Below are 13,063 nucleotides of genomic sequence, written 5' to 3' on the forward strand. Positions count from 1 at the left end.
CTGATGGTGCTACAACTTGACGTAAATGATCATTTTGGTGTTAGAAGTTGTGGTGTATATTGAAGTGGTGCAAAAACTTGGCATTAACATGCAAATACGGTGCTTATCTCGTTTATATACGGAGTAGGTGCTGACTAGGCGCGTGGGGCCCACTGTCAGCCACTGCACCAGAGAGAAGGGGTGCGTGGCCTGAATTTTTTGGAAAACACCGTTGAAATATATATTTTCACAAAAAACCCCTGTTGACGTGGAAGAGTGGAGCTTTTTCCCTATATTAGGAGTGGGTCCCACCTGTCAGAGAAGAGTGAAAATTATATCAAAAGTGAGGCCACCTGGACTCGAGCCCATACCCGACAAATAGTCGTCAGTACTGCTAACCAACACGGCAACAAAGTCTCATGTCAAATTTGGGTAAGAAAGCTATCTGTACTAACCTGGCAGCATGCGGAGCTTTTATTGGCTGCAGATAGTGCGGCCCATTCTACACCTGTTCCTTTTTAAAATTTATTTGTAAAACATAATTGATAAAAAATATGTTCAAATATTTGTGTGATACAAATATTATACATGGAAAATATTATTAGTGAATAATAACATTTAAATATACATCCTTGCATGATATAAAAAAATTTAGTTAATACTGGCATTTAATAAAATTAAAATATTTAATGAATACATAAATATTATACAGTCACGGCTTATATTCAAATTATAGAAAATGAATATTCATATGAGCAGCTTAAATTATAAATTATGATTATTTTTTTTATAAAAACATTGAACTATACAAACATGCATATGATTATTGAAATGTTGTATACCTAAATTAATTTTCTTAATTGTAATTTTTTTAGTTCTATAGTTTGCAAACACTGTTATAATTCATAAATATTATTTAAATAATATGTGAACAGTTTTATAAAATAATTTATTCTGTTTGCATGTACTCCCTTTGTTTGTTTTTATAAGACGTTTCAGACAGCTTACTTTGTGCTGTTTTCAACAGTGTCTGAATGTCTAAAACGTCTTATAAAAATGAATAGAGGTAGTACAATATTTATAAACACAAATATTCATTCGTTATTTTTATTACCGAGAATATAATTTAGATTTTTTAAGAACTTATAATTTAGATACTTTCTGCTGAAAAATAAAAGAAACTAACAGGTGCAAAATAAGCCGCAAGATGTACAGCCCATTTAACCTCCGCATGCGCTGCGATTAAAATACATATAATAGTTTACCCGTATTGCCCGTAGAAGACTTAATCGGTGCGGTGGTTTGCGAGCTTGTTTGAGGACATTGTTGTGGGTTCGATCCCGGCATTTTGTTTTCGGTCTCAGGTGACATGCGGAACCCACTTCTCATAGAGGTGACAAAATCTTCCCACGTCAACAGGGATTTTTTTGGGAAAAAATATTTCGAGGGTGCTTTTGAAAAAAATCTGGCCTCAACAGGGATTTTTTTGTGAAAAAATATTTCGAGGGTGCTTTTGAAAAAAATCTGGCCACACGTCCCTTCTCTCTGGTCGAGTGGCTGACAGCGGGCCCCATGCGTCTGGTCAGCACCGACTCCGTATACAAATGAGATAAGCACCGTATTTGCACGTCAATGTCAACTTTTCGCACCACTTCAATGTGCACCACGACTTTTAGCATCAAAATGACCATTTACGTCAAGTTGTAGCACCACGAATGTAATTGACTCAACTTCAAATACACTTATGTGAGCACGCAGCACGCACGGACAATGTTAGACCTACGTAACAAGTGTTACGTGCTTTACGTAAATAGCAACGTGGAGCATTATTAGTGGATTATTAGGTGTGAGGGGCCCCACCCCCTAAAAATGGGGGGGGGGGGGGCGAGAAGATAGGCAAGTTATCGCCTCCTCCGCAGACGCCGGGCGCGAGGTCATGGTGGTGCGCGATGTAGACTTCGCCACACGCCCCATCAGCCGCATGCTCCGCCTGTCTATCCCCGAAGGAACAGAGGGGATCGCCTTCGCGCCGTACGGCGACAAGTTGCGGCAGATCCGCAAGATCTTCACCGTCGAGCTGTTCAGCGCCCGGCGCGTCCAGTCCTTCCGGACCGTGCGAGAGGAGGAGGCCGGCCGCCTGCTCCTGGCGGTGGCAGCAGCGGCAACGGCGTCTGCCTCGGTGAACCTCAGCAAGCGGCTGTCGGCGTACGCCGCCGACTCATCGGTGCGCGCCATCATCGGGAACAGGTTCAAGGACCGGGACACGTTCCTGATGATTCTACAGCGCGGGATCAAGCTGTTCGCCGGGATGAGCTTGCCGGACCTCTACCCGTCGTCCCGCCTCGCGATGCTCATCAGCCGGGTGCCGGGTCAGATGAAGCGGTACCGAGAAGAACGGGACGCGTTCATGGACGCCGCCGTCCGCGAGCACCAGGAGAACAGAGCGGCCGACGACGACAAGGAGGGCTTGCTCGACGTGCTCCTGAGGATCCAGCGGGAGGGCCACCTGCAGTTCCCCATGTCCATTGACAACATCAAGTCGGCCGTCGGGGTACGTAATGAAGCACCTCACTCATGGAATCCACACATCTACTTCCATCAGTCCATGGAAAAAAGCCGTTCATGCATGTAATGTATCGTGCCGAAATCGTACAGGACTTGTTCGCCGGGGGGAGCGACACGTCGGCAACGACCCTGGAATGGACCATGGCCGAGCTCGTGAAGAACCCCAGAGTGATGGGGAAGGCGCAAGACGAGGTCCGGCGAGCCCTCGCTGGACAACCCAAGGTAATAGAGGACTCCCTCGGCGGCCTGAACTACATGCGCCTGGTGTGATCAAGGAGGTGCTCCGGCTGCACCCTCCGGCCCCGCTGCTGCTGCCGCGCGAGTGCATGAACGTCTGCCGGGTCCTGGGCTTCGACGTGCCCAAGGGGACCATGGTGCTCGTCAACGCCTGGGCAATCAGCAGGGACCCTGCCCACTGGGACGCCGCCGAGGAGTTCATACCGGAGAGGTTCGAGCGTGGCGAGGTCGACTTCAAGGGGGCGGACATGGAGTACACGCCGTTCGGGGCGGGCCGAAGGATGTGCCCTGGGATGTCGTTCGGCTTGGCCAACGTGGAGCTCGCGCTCGCGGGGCTGCTGTACCATTTCGACCGGGAGCTGCCCGGCGGGGCGGAGGCCGAGGAGCTCGACATGACGGAGTGTTAGACTGTATATACACGTGGCCTCTGTATACATGTACTGTAACGTTGTATTGTATCCCTTAGGTACTTCTATATAATGAGATAGCCACACCCCAGGTTAGGGGTGTCGTGCAGTCCCCAAATCATATGTTTTACATGATATTAGATTGGGTTACGATGTCTTCCGCCACCGCCGCCACCGCGCCGACCTCGGTTCCTCCCGCCGCCGCGGCACCGACCTCGGTTCCTCCCGCCGCCGCGGCGCCGGCCCTCGCGACTGCCTCACCGTTCCTTGCCTCGCAGCCGCTCGCGATGGCCTTCGGTGCCTCCATCTCGCCAGACCCCCTGATCGGATCGGGAGATCGCGCCGCCACCCCGTTCGGTGCGGTGCCCCCTGGCGCTGCTCCTCCTGCGGGCGGTGTTCCCGCGGTCCACGGTGGACCGCCGCCGCCGCCGTCGTCCTGGCAGGCGCCGCCCCTGCCGTCGTCTTGGCCGCCACCGCCTCAAACCTATGGTGCGCCGCCTCCGTAGCAGCCCTATGGCGCTCCACCGCTGCATCACTACTACGGCGCGCCTCCGCCGCTGCCCTACTCGGCGCCCACGCCGCTTCAAACCTACCCGGCGTCATCCCCACACCCGCAAGGGACTGCGGTCGCCTCCTCGCACGTGGCTCCAGCCGCGGCACACCACGGCGATCCCGCGGCTCCCTACCACAGTGCGCCCGCGGCATCCTACGGCGCCCCTCCAGCACACTACGGCGTCCCCGGGGCGGTTTCCTCCGGATCCTACCCGCCCTACTCGATGTATCCTGCACATCCTAGGGCGGCCTCGTCGGTGGGCCTATGTGCATCGCCACATGCCCACGCTAATTCGGCCACGGTGCCGGCACCGTTCTACTTCTCGCATCTGCTGCCGGTGAAGCTCGCGCCGGACAACTATCTGTCCTGGCGTGCCCAGGTGCTCCCTCTTCTGCGGAGCCGCTATCTGGAAGGCTACGTTGATGGATCCATCCCGTGTCCGCTCCCTCACCATCCGGCATACCACACCTGGGTGGCTCAGGATCAGGCCATCCTCTCCGCCATCCAGTCCTCGCTCACTCCGAGCGTCTCGTCGCTGGTCATCTTCGCCACTACGTCCCGGGAGGCGTGGGCGGCGCTTCACACCAGTTTCGCGTCTCAATCTCAGGAGCGTGCTCACTCTATACGCACCGAGCTAGGCGAGACCAAGCTTGGCGACCTCAGCATCACCGACTACTTCAACAAGATGCGGGGTCTCGCCGACACGTTGGCCTCAATTGGTCAATCGCTGCAGGATGAGGAGTTCACCACCTTTGTGCTCAATGGGCTTGATGATGATTATGACAACCTCATTGAGAATGTTCATGGCCGCGATGGTCCGCTCCCACCTCATGAGCTCTATGCACGTCTGCTTGGCCGTGAGCAGCGTATTAAGGCGGGTCGGGCCTCCCCCAGTTTTGCCTCCGCCAATGCCGCAACTCGTGGTAAGCCCCAGCGGTCATCATCTTCAGGTGGCAAGACGGCACCGGCTTCACAACCATCCTCGCGGGGCAATGCTCCGACCATCATGGGTGGTAACCGGCCAGTGGCGTGCTGTTCCTCTTGTGGTGCTCCACAGGCCTGCCAGCTGTGTGGCCTTGAGCGCCACATTGCCTCTCGCTGTCATTGTCGCTACAAGCAAGATTTTCCGGGCCTCGGCAACAATGGAAAAGGGAACGACAAGCAGGCCGCCGCCGCTGTGACGAGTCATGATTATGGTCACACTCTGTCTTACTCCATTGATCCTGCATGGTACATGGACACTGGAGCTACCAACCACCTCACCGGTGAGATGGGTAAGCTCTCCACTCAGGAGCCATATCGTGGTCATGATCAGGTGCACACCGCCAGTGGAGCAGGTATGCGCATCTCCCATGTTGGTCAGGCCTCTCTCCTTGCACACAATTTTCGCACATTGCATCTATCTAATGTCCTTCGTGTTCCTTCTGCTACGCGTAGTTTGTTGTCCATTCCTCAACTTACTCTTGATAATAATGTCCTTGCTGAGTTTCACCCTTTTCGTTTCTTTATCAAGGATCGGGACACGAGGGCCGTTCTACTTAGCGGTCGTCTTCGCCATGGCCTGTATGCACTTGATGTGCCGCACCCATCTTCCATGCCGTGTTCTCCTCAGGTGTTCAGTGGTATTCGTGTGTCGCCTACACACTGGCATGCGTGCCTTGGTCACCCGGCGGCTCCCATAGTTCGACATGTTTTGCATCGTCATGATCTCCCAGTTGTGTCCAATAAAACTGCTGAAACTATTTGTGATGCCTGTCAGCAGGGCAAGAGTCATCAGCTTGCTTTTTCAGAGTCTAGTCGTGTTGTGAAACATCCTCTTGAGCTTGTGTTTTCTGATGTATGGGGCCATGTGCAGACATCTGTTAGTGGTCATAATTATTATGTCAGTTTCATTGATGCTTACAACCATTTTACTTGGTTATATCTTATTAAGCGTAAGTCTGATGTGTTCGATGTCTTCCTTCAGTTTCAAGCACACGTTGAGCGTCTTCTTAAGTAGAAAATCATCCATGTCCAATCCGACTGGGGGGGGGGGGGTGAGTACCACAACCTCAACTCGTTCTTTAACAAACTTGGGATTTCGCACCGCGTGTCATGTCCTCACACACATTAGTAGAATGGTACTGCCGAGCGTAAGCATCATCATCTTGTTGAAACTGGCTTAACCTTGCTAGCTCATGCATCCGTCCCATTTAGGTTCTGGAGTGATGCTTTCTCCAGAGCTTGTTTTCTTATAAACAGGCTTCCCTCGAGACTCCTGAAAATGCAAACCCCACTTGAACTTCTGCTTAATGAGATTCCAGACTACACATTCTTTAAAGTGTTCGGGTGTGCATGTTGGCCTCACCTCCGTCCATACAACAAGCGCAAGCTAGAGTTTCGGTCTAAGAAGTGCGTTTTTCTCGAGTATAGTTCTCTTCACAAAGGGTACAAGTGCTTACACGTTCCTACCAACCGCGTCTACATCTCTCGTGACGTTGTGTTTGATGAAAATGTATTCCCTTTTCGTGCACTTCCGACCGACCTTACCACTTCTACACCACCAGTGTCCATGTCTACACCTACGCCTGATCAATTTGTGGATGTTGCATATGCCCCTGCGTTGCTCCCTAATTATGCTGCAGGTACTGGATGCGGTGCTCGGCTCGAGCTGTTTGATGAATAGGTCACGGATGATCCTCCTGATCGGGACGTGCATGCGTCATGCATACCAGGCGGCACTCGCCAACCCGTTCTCATCTCGCCACCGGAGGCTGCCTCGCGGGAGCCGGGTCCGTCCGGCTCCATGCTGGCCCCGCCTGGCCCCACGCTGGCCCCGTAGGCGGTGGGCTCGCCAGCGCCAGGCTCTTCTGGCTCACGGGCCCCGTCCACGCCAGCGGCCGCCTCGCCTAGCTCGCCTGGCTTGCAGGCTTCACTAGCCTCGCGTGGCTCGCCCGGGCCACTGGCGGGCCCCTCGCCTGGGCCGGCTACTGCTGCCACTGGCCCGGAGGTCCAGTCACCTACACCGGTCGGGTCGGTCTTGCTAACAGGGTCGCCGACCAGCACCGTTTCGGTCCCCTGTGAGCCCGACTTTGTACCATCCTCATCGACATCCTCTGCTGCACCGGTTCTGCCGGCAGGACCTGTTGTCACTCTGCGTCCTCGCACAAGGAGCCAATCCGGTGTATTTTGTCCAAAGGAGTGCATGAATGGGACGGTTGCGTGGCTTGCTGCGTGCATGGCTCACACTGCCGCCGACCCCACTACAGAGCCTCGTCACTTTCAGGCTGCACTGAGTATTCCTCATTAGCGTGATGCAATGGAACAAGAGTTTCAGGCTCTACAAAAGAATAACACTTGGCATCTTGTTCCTCTAGTGTCAGGTGTCAACGTCACTGATTCCAAGTGGGTTTTCAAAGTCAAGAGACATGCTGATGGCTCCATTGAACGCTACAAGGCACAGTTAGTTGCAAAGGGCTTCAAACAGAGGTATGGTCTTGATTATGAAGACACGTTCAGTCCAGTCATCAAGCCTACTACCATTCGATTAATATTGTCTCTTGCGGTTACTCGCGGATGGTTCCTTCGTCAGCTTGATGTGCAGAACGCTTTTCTCCATGGCATTCTGGAGGAGGAGGTTTATATGCGTCAGCCGCCTGGTTTTGTTGATCCAACACGGCCTCAACATCTCTGTCGACTGGTTAAGGCCCTGTATGGACTCAAACATGCTCCTCGTGCATGGCATGCTCGCCTTGGCTCTATTCTTCAGGCTCTTGGGTTTACTCCCTTCACTGCTGATACATCACTGTTTCCCCTACAGCGTCCTGAGGTTACGATGTATCTCTTGGTTTATGTTGATGATATCATTCTCATTAGTTCATCTACTACTGGTGCTGATCGCCTTGTGATTGCTCTCCATAATGATTTTGCTGTCAAGGATTTAGGTGCTCTTCACTTTTTTCTTGGTCTTGAGGTTTCCCGGTCCTCTGCTGGTTTGACTCTCACTCAGAAGAAGTACTCCTTGGACTTGTTGCGTCGTGCTGGAATGCTCAAATGCAAACATGTTAACACTCTGATGTCTGCCACTAATCGGTTGTCTGCTCTTGATGGTGACTCCCTCTCGTCTGATGATGCTACTGAGTATCGCAGTCTCGTTGGTGGTCTGCAATACCTTACTATTACCAGGCCTGATATCTCCTATGCAGTCAACCGCGTCTGTCAGTTTCTGCATGCACCCAGGACGTCTCACTGGTCAGCTGTGAAGCGTATCTTGCGCTATGTCAGCCTTACTGCCTCCTATGGCTTGCTTCTTCAGTCTACACCGGCGTATGAACTCTCGGCGTTTTCTGATGCACACTGGGCTGGTAGTCCTGATGACAGGCGATCCATGGGGGTTATGCGGTATTTCTGGGTCCTAACTTGATCGCCTGGAATGCTTGCAAGCAAGCAACAATGTCTCACAGTAGTACTGAGGCTGAGTACAAAGCTGTTGCTGATGCGACAGCTGAGATCATATGGGTACAATCTCTGTTGAGAGAGCTGCGTGTCCCTCAAGCTCGTCCTCCGGTCCTGTGGTGTGACAACATTGGTGCTACATATCTTTCTTCTAACCCGGTGTTTCATGCTAGGACAAAACACATTGAGGTGGATTATCACTTTGTTCGGGAACGTGTTGCATAGAAGCTACTCTGTATCAAGTTCATCTCATCAAAGGATCAGCTTGCCGACATCTTCACGAAGCCTCTTCCAAAACCACAGTTTGTAGGCTATAGGTGCAATCTTAACTTGCTTTGTACTTCAGGACATAGTTAAGATTGAGGGAGGGTGTTAGACTGTATATACATGTAGCCTTTGTATACATGTACTGTAACGTTGTATTGTACCCCTTGGGTACTTCTATATAATGAGATAGCCAGACCCCAGGTTAGGGGTGTCGTGCAGTCCCAAATCATATGTCTTACACGGAGAAGATGGGAGTCACCGTGCGGCTGCGGCGTGACCTTCTGCTTGTTCCGGTGGTCCGAGCGCCTTTCCACTAGACTAGTAGCTAGCCAGGTTTTCTTTTTTACTTTGGAGATTGCGTGAACTTTTCTTTTTTTACTTTGTGAACATGTTCTTATTTCACAGTTTATTTTGAAACAACTATTAGTCCACTTTTTTAGATAGCCAAAAGCGAGGAAACAAGTGTGAAAAGGGCACTACTAGGCGCGCCCGCGCCGGCCGAAAATCACATACGATTTGTGCAATTACAACTGCATGATGGCCTCCTCCTTCCCCAAACTGCTTCGTTAAAAAAGAGAAAAATAGCCATGGCGCCTGTGATACAGGCAGTCCGTGATCTCCCGAGAACCCAGCGAGCTCGCCAGCCACCCTGGCCTGCTTGCCTCGCCTGCCGATTGACGCCATCGTCGCTGGTGGTCGGCTGGTCGGCCTCCTCTAGCCAAAATATACATGCTTCCAACAAACAAAAAGCACGTTTCCAGCAAAAACAATGTAAGGTTCTAGCAAAAACAAATGGATCTCGTCGCCGGTGGTCACCCTCCTTGGAGCTTGTAGCATCCGACCCTCTAGCATGGCGTCGCCGTTGTAGCACCTGCAGCTTGAACACATGCCGCTTCCAGCATACAACCACCATGGTTGTAGCATCCCGGCGTCCTCGTCTCCGGCTCACCTGGTCTTGCACCGCCATGTCAACAAAAAACTTCAGTAGTTGGTTGAAGCAAAAAGGTTTGCTGGTTCTAGCAAAACTTACCGATGGTTCCAGCAAAAATCTCAGCGGCCAAAAACTTGGATAATTGATTGTAGCAAACAAAATAGCCAGTTCCAGCAAAAGAATAGGCTGGTTCCAGCAAAAATCTCAGCGCAAAAAACTCGGATAATAAATTGTAGCAAACAAATTAGCCAGTTCCAGCAAAATAAAATCAACAACAAAAACACAAGTGCCGATTGCAGCAATAATAAGAGCCAATTCCAGCAAAATAAAATCAACAGCCAAAAACACAAGTGCCGATTGCAGCAATAGTACGAGCCAATTCCAGCAAAAACAAACGCTGGTTCCAGCAAAAAAAGCTTCATGTGGCGACGCGCGTCTGATTCCAGCATAATCACCTGCCTGTCGCAGCTTCCCAGCCGGCCGGTTCCAGCATCTCCGACCAAGGTCTCCACGCACAGTAACACCTCCAGCTCGCCATGCTGTGCGTCTCCATGCATGGCCGGCCGCCCCACATCGAAGCACATCATCTATGTCGCCGCCGCCTCACAGCCCAACGACGTGGGTAGATGTGGGGGAAAGGAGAGGGAGGAGATAGGTGATTGGGGAGGGGTTGTCTAACGGGAGATGGGAGAAGAGAAGTTTCCCCATGGCGGCTGATGCAGGAGGAGGTTGAAGGAGGGAGCCTCTGCGCGTCTAATCAAGAAGGGGAACGAGTGGCTAGCGATCGTGGTGCAAAAGGATAAGATCAACTGCGTCACGCCTAGATGTGTATGGATACTGCACGAATCGAGCGAGCCACACGACCGGCCCAACGTTGGGCCGGCACACCGACGTAAAACGTTTCCCTTAAGAAAGAAAAAGACGTGCAATCGAACAAACCGGGCGTTGGAGCGAGCAAGGGACCAAGGGGACGAGTTGGGCGAACAAACTACTCAAAACTACTAACTCAGGGTAGGCATATGCACCTGAACCTCCTGCTATTCAAACTGGATCTCATAGGGATTCTGACCGTCAGACAAGGCAAACTTTATATGTTACATATCTTTCCAATTGTCCTATGTGTGTGAGTCTCCATGAAATGAATGTGAATGAATGTAATCATACAAAAATGGGAGAAGTATCAATCCTTCTCTAAAATTGTGGCATCATCGCTCAGGTCACATTTCAAGGGGGAATGGAACGAATGATCATAGTAGAAATACTTTATCCGCTAGATTTCTCTGATGCAGGAAAGTGCATTGACTATATGAAGGGACGTGAAAACAACCAAGAATTGAGCAGTAAGAGCCACACGGGTCCTTGAACTTATTCATACTAACATATGTACACCTTTTAATGTAAATTATGTGGATGTTTTTGATTCTTTCATCACCTTAACCGATGATTTCTCTCGCTATGGCTACATTTATCCTATAGTCATCGATCCGAAGGTTTGGGAAAACTGAAGATCTATAAAGTTGAGGTTGAAAATCAGCTCAACCCAAAGATCAAAGTAGTACCGTTTTATCACATGCAGAATATTATGGTAGGTGTCGGTGTCAAAATCGGCGGATCTCGGGTAGGGGGTCCCGAACTGTGCGTCTAGGCCGGATGGTAACATGAGACAAGGGACACGATGTTTTTTACCCAGGTTCGGGCCCTCTCGATGGAGGTAATACCCTACTCCTGCTTGATTAATATTGATGATATGGATAGTACAAGAGTAGATCTACCACGAGATCAAGGAGGCTAAACCCTAGAAGCTAGCCTATGGTATGATTGTTGTGTATGGAGTTGATTGCCTACGGACTACAACCCTCTGGTTTATATAGACACCGGATAGGGTTAGGGTTACATAGAGTCGGTTACAATGGTAGGAGATCTTGAATATCCACATCGCCAAGCTTGCCTTCCACCCCAAGGAAAGTCCCATCCGGACACGGGACGAAGTCTTCAATCTTGTATCTTCATAGTCCAGAAGTCCGGCTGAAGGTATAGTCCGGCTACCCGAACACCCCCTAATCCAGGACTCCCTCAGTAGCCCCTGAACCATGCTTCAATGACGACGAGTCCGGCGCGCAGATTGTCTTCGGCATTGCAAGGCGGGTTCCTCCTCCAAGTCCTTCGTAGAAGATTGTAAACACCAAGAGTAGTGTCCGGCTCTGCAAAATAAGTTTCCACATATTGCCATAGAGAGAATAATATTGACACAAATCAAATCTGCCGACGTATTCCGCAGTGCATTATCACACTATGGCCGAGTCCTTTACTCGAATTGTTTTTTACTTTTCCACCTCAGCATGTTTCGCGAGGCGGTTTCCTTGGCACGTCTTGTCAAAGCAGAGACCGTGTACCCCTTTTACGGGATTCTCATCAATACGGACGTGGGTAACCCAACCGCGCCATTTATCACGGCGCTCAGGAGACAAGCGAGTTTTACTAGGCTGGTGGGGACGCACAACCGCATCCGCCCATATAAGGGGATAAGGATCCACCTTTTTACCTATGCCTTCTTCCTCCTTTGCCTATCCATCTCCTGCGCACTCGAGCTCCAGCGCCCAAGCCCGCACTTCCCACCTCAACCTTCTCCAGCAATGTCCGGAGCGGGAGGCAAGTGGATGGTCTCCTCCGTCACGGAGGGCCATGTCAAAAAGCTAAGGAAGGCCGGATACTTGTCCAAAGACATCACGCACCGGCAACTTCTCCCCACCCCAAGGCCCCATGAGAGGGTAGTATTCCTTTCCCACTTCCTCCGCGGACTGGGTTTTCCACTCCACCCATTTGTCCCGGGGGTCATGTTTTACTATGGCCTGGATTTCCACGATCTGGCCCCGAACTTCGTCCTCAACATCTCGGCGTTTATCGTCGTGTGCGAGGCTTTCCTCCGCATCCGCCCCCATTTCGGCCTCTGGCTCAAGACCTTCAACGTCAAGCCCAAGGTGGTGCGCGGCAGCCAGGCGGAGTGCGGAGGCGCCATGGCGGGCAAGATTGCCAACGTCCTATGGTTCGAGGGCTCCTTCGTAGAGACCCTAAAGGGGTGGCAAGCCGGGTGGTTTTACATCACCGAGCCACGCGATCCGAAATGGATCGCAGCCCCCGAGTTCCGATCCAGACCCCCACGCGGCTCATGTCCTGGAAAGAGACGGGCCTATCATGGGGTAACGAGGAAGAGGTGACCGGACTGAAGACATGCATCCACTCCCTGGTAAACAAGCCAATCAGGCTCGTAAATGTGTTCAGGTTATGCTCGTTCGCCGAATCCTCCCGTGTCAACAACGGGACTTTACTCTGTGGGAGTTCGACCCGGCATAGCACCGAACCCTTAACAGGCTCTTCGGCACGACGTATGAAGACGTCTGGAAGGCACTAATCAAAGGTGCCGAGGCTCCCGCATCCGCTTCCGAGGACCACGGATACAGCTCGCAGCGTCACGCTAGTGAGGTAAACTATTTTCACCTTTTACAGGATGTTAAGTTTTTTCATAGTTTGACTCTATGCGGGATCTAAACTCCCTTATCTTTGACAGGCTTAGCGGGCGATATCCGGACCGATTAACTATCCGGCTCCGCTGCACGAAGACCCAGCCCCAGCTCTACTAGTGAAGCTGCTGGCTCCGGCGCCTTATGTGGTGCCAGAAAAGAAGGCCAAGAA

The 13,063-nt window shown here is 51.4% G+C and overlaps 1 pseudogene; it reads left to right on the top strand.

Annotated features, from left to right (window-relative positions):
- Positions 1-1,885: 1,885 nt before the first annotated feature.
- LOC123186101 (desmethyl-deoxy-podophyllotoxin synthase-like) lies at positions 1,886-3,281 on the top strand (annotated as a pseudogene).
- Positions 3,282-13,063: the final 9,782 nt, after the last annotated feature.

The sequence above is a fragment of the Triticum aestivum genome, chromosome 2A, assembly GCF_018294505.1.
Source record: "Triticum aestivum cultivar Chinese Spring chromosome 2A, IWGSC CS RefSeq v2.1, whole genome shotgun sequence".
Lineage (NCBI taxonomy): Eukaryota > Viridiplantae > Streptophyta > Magnoliopsida > Poales > Poaceae > Triticum > Triticum aestivum.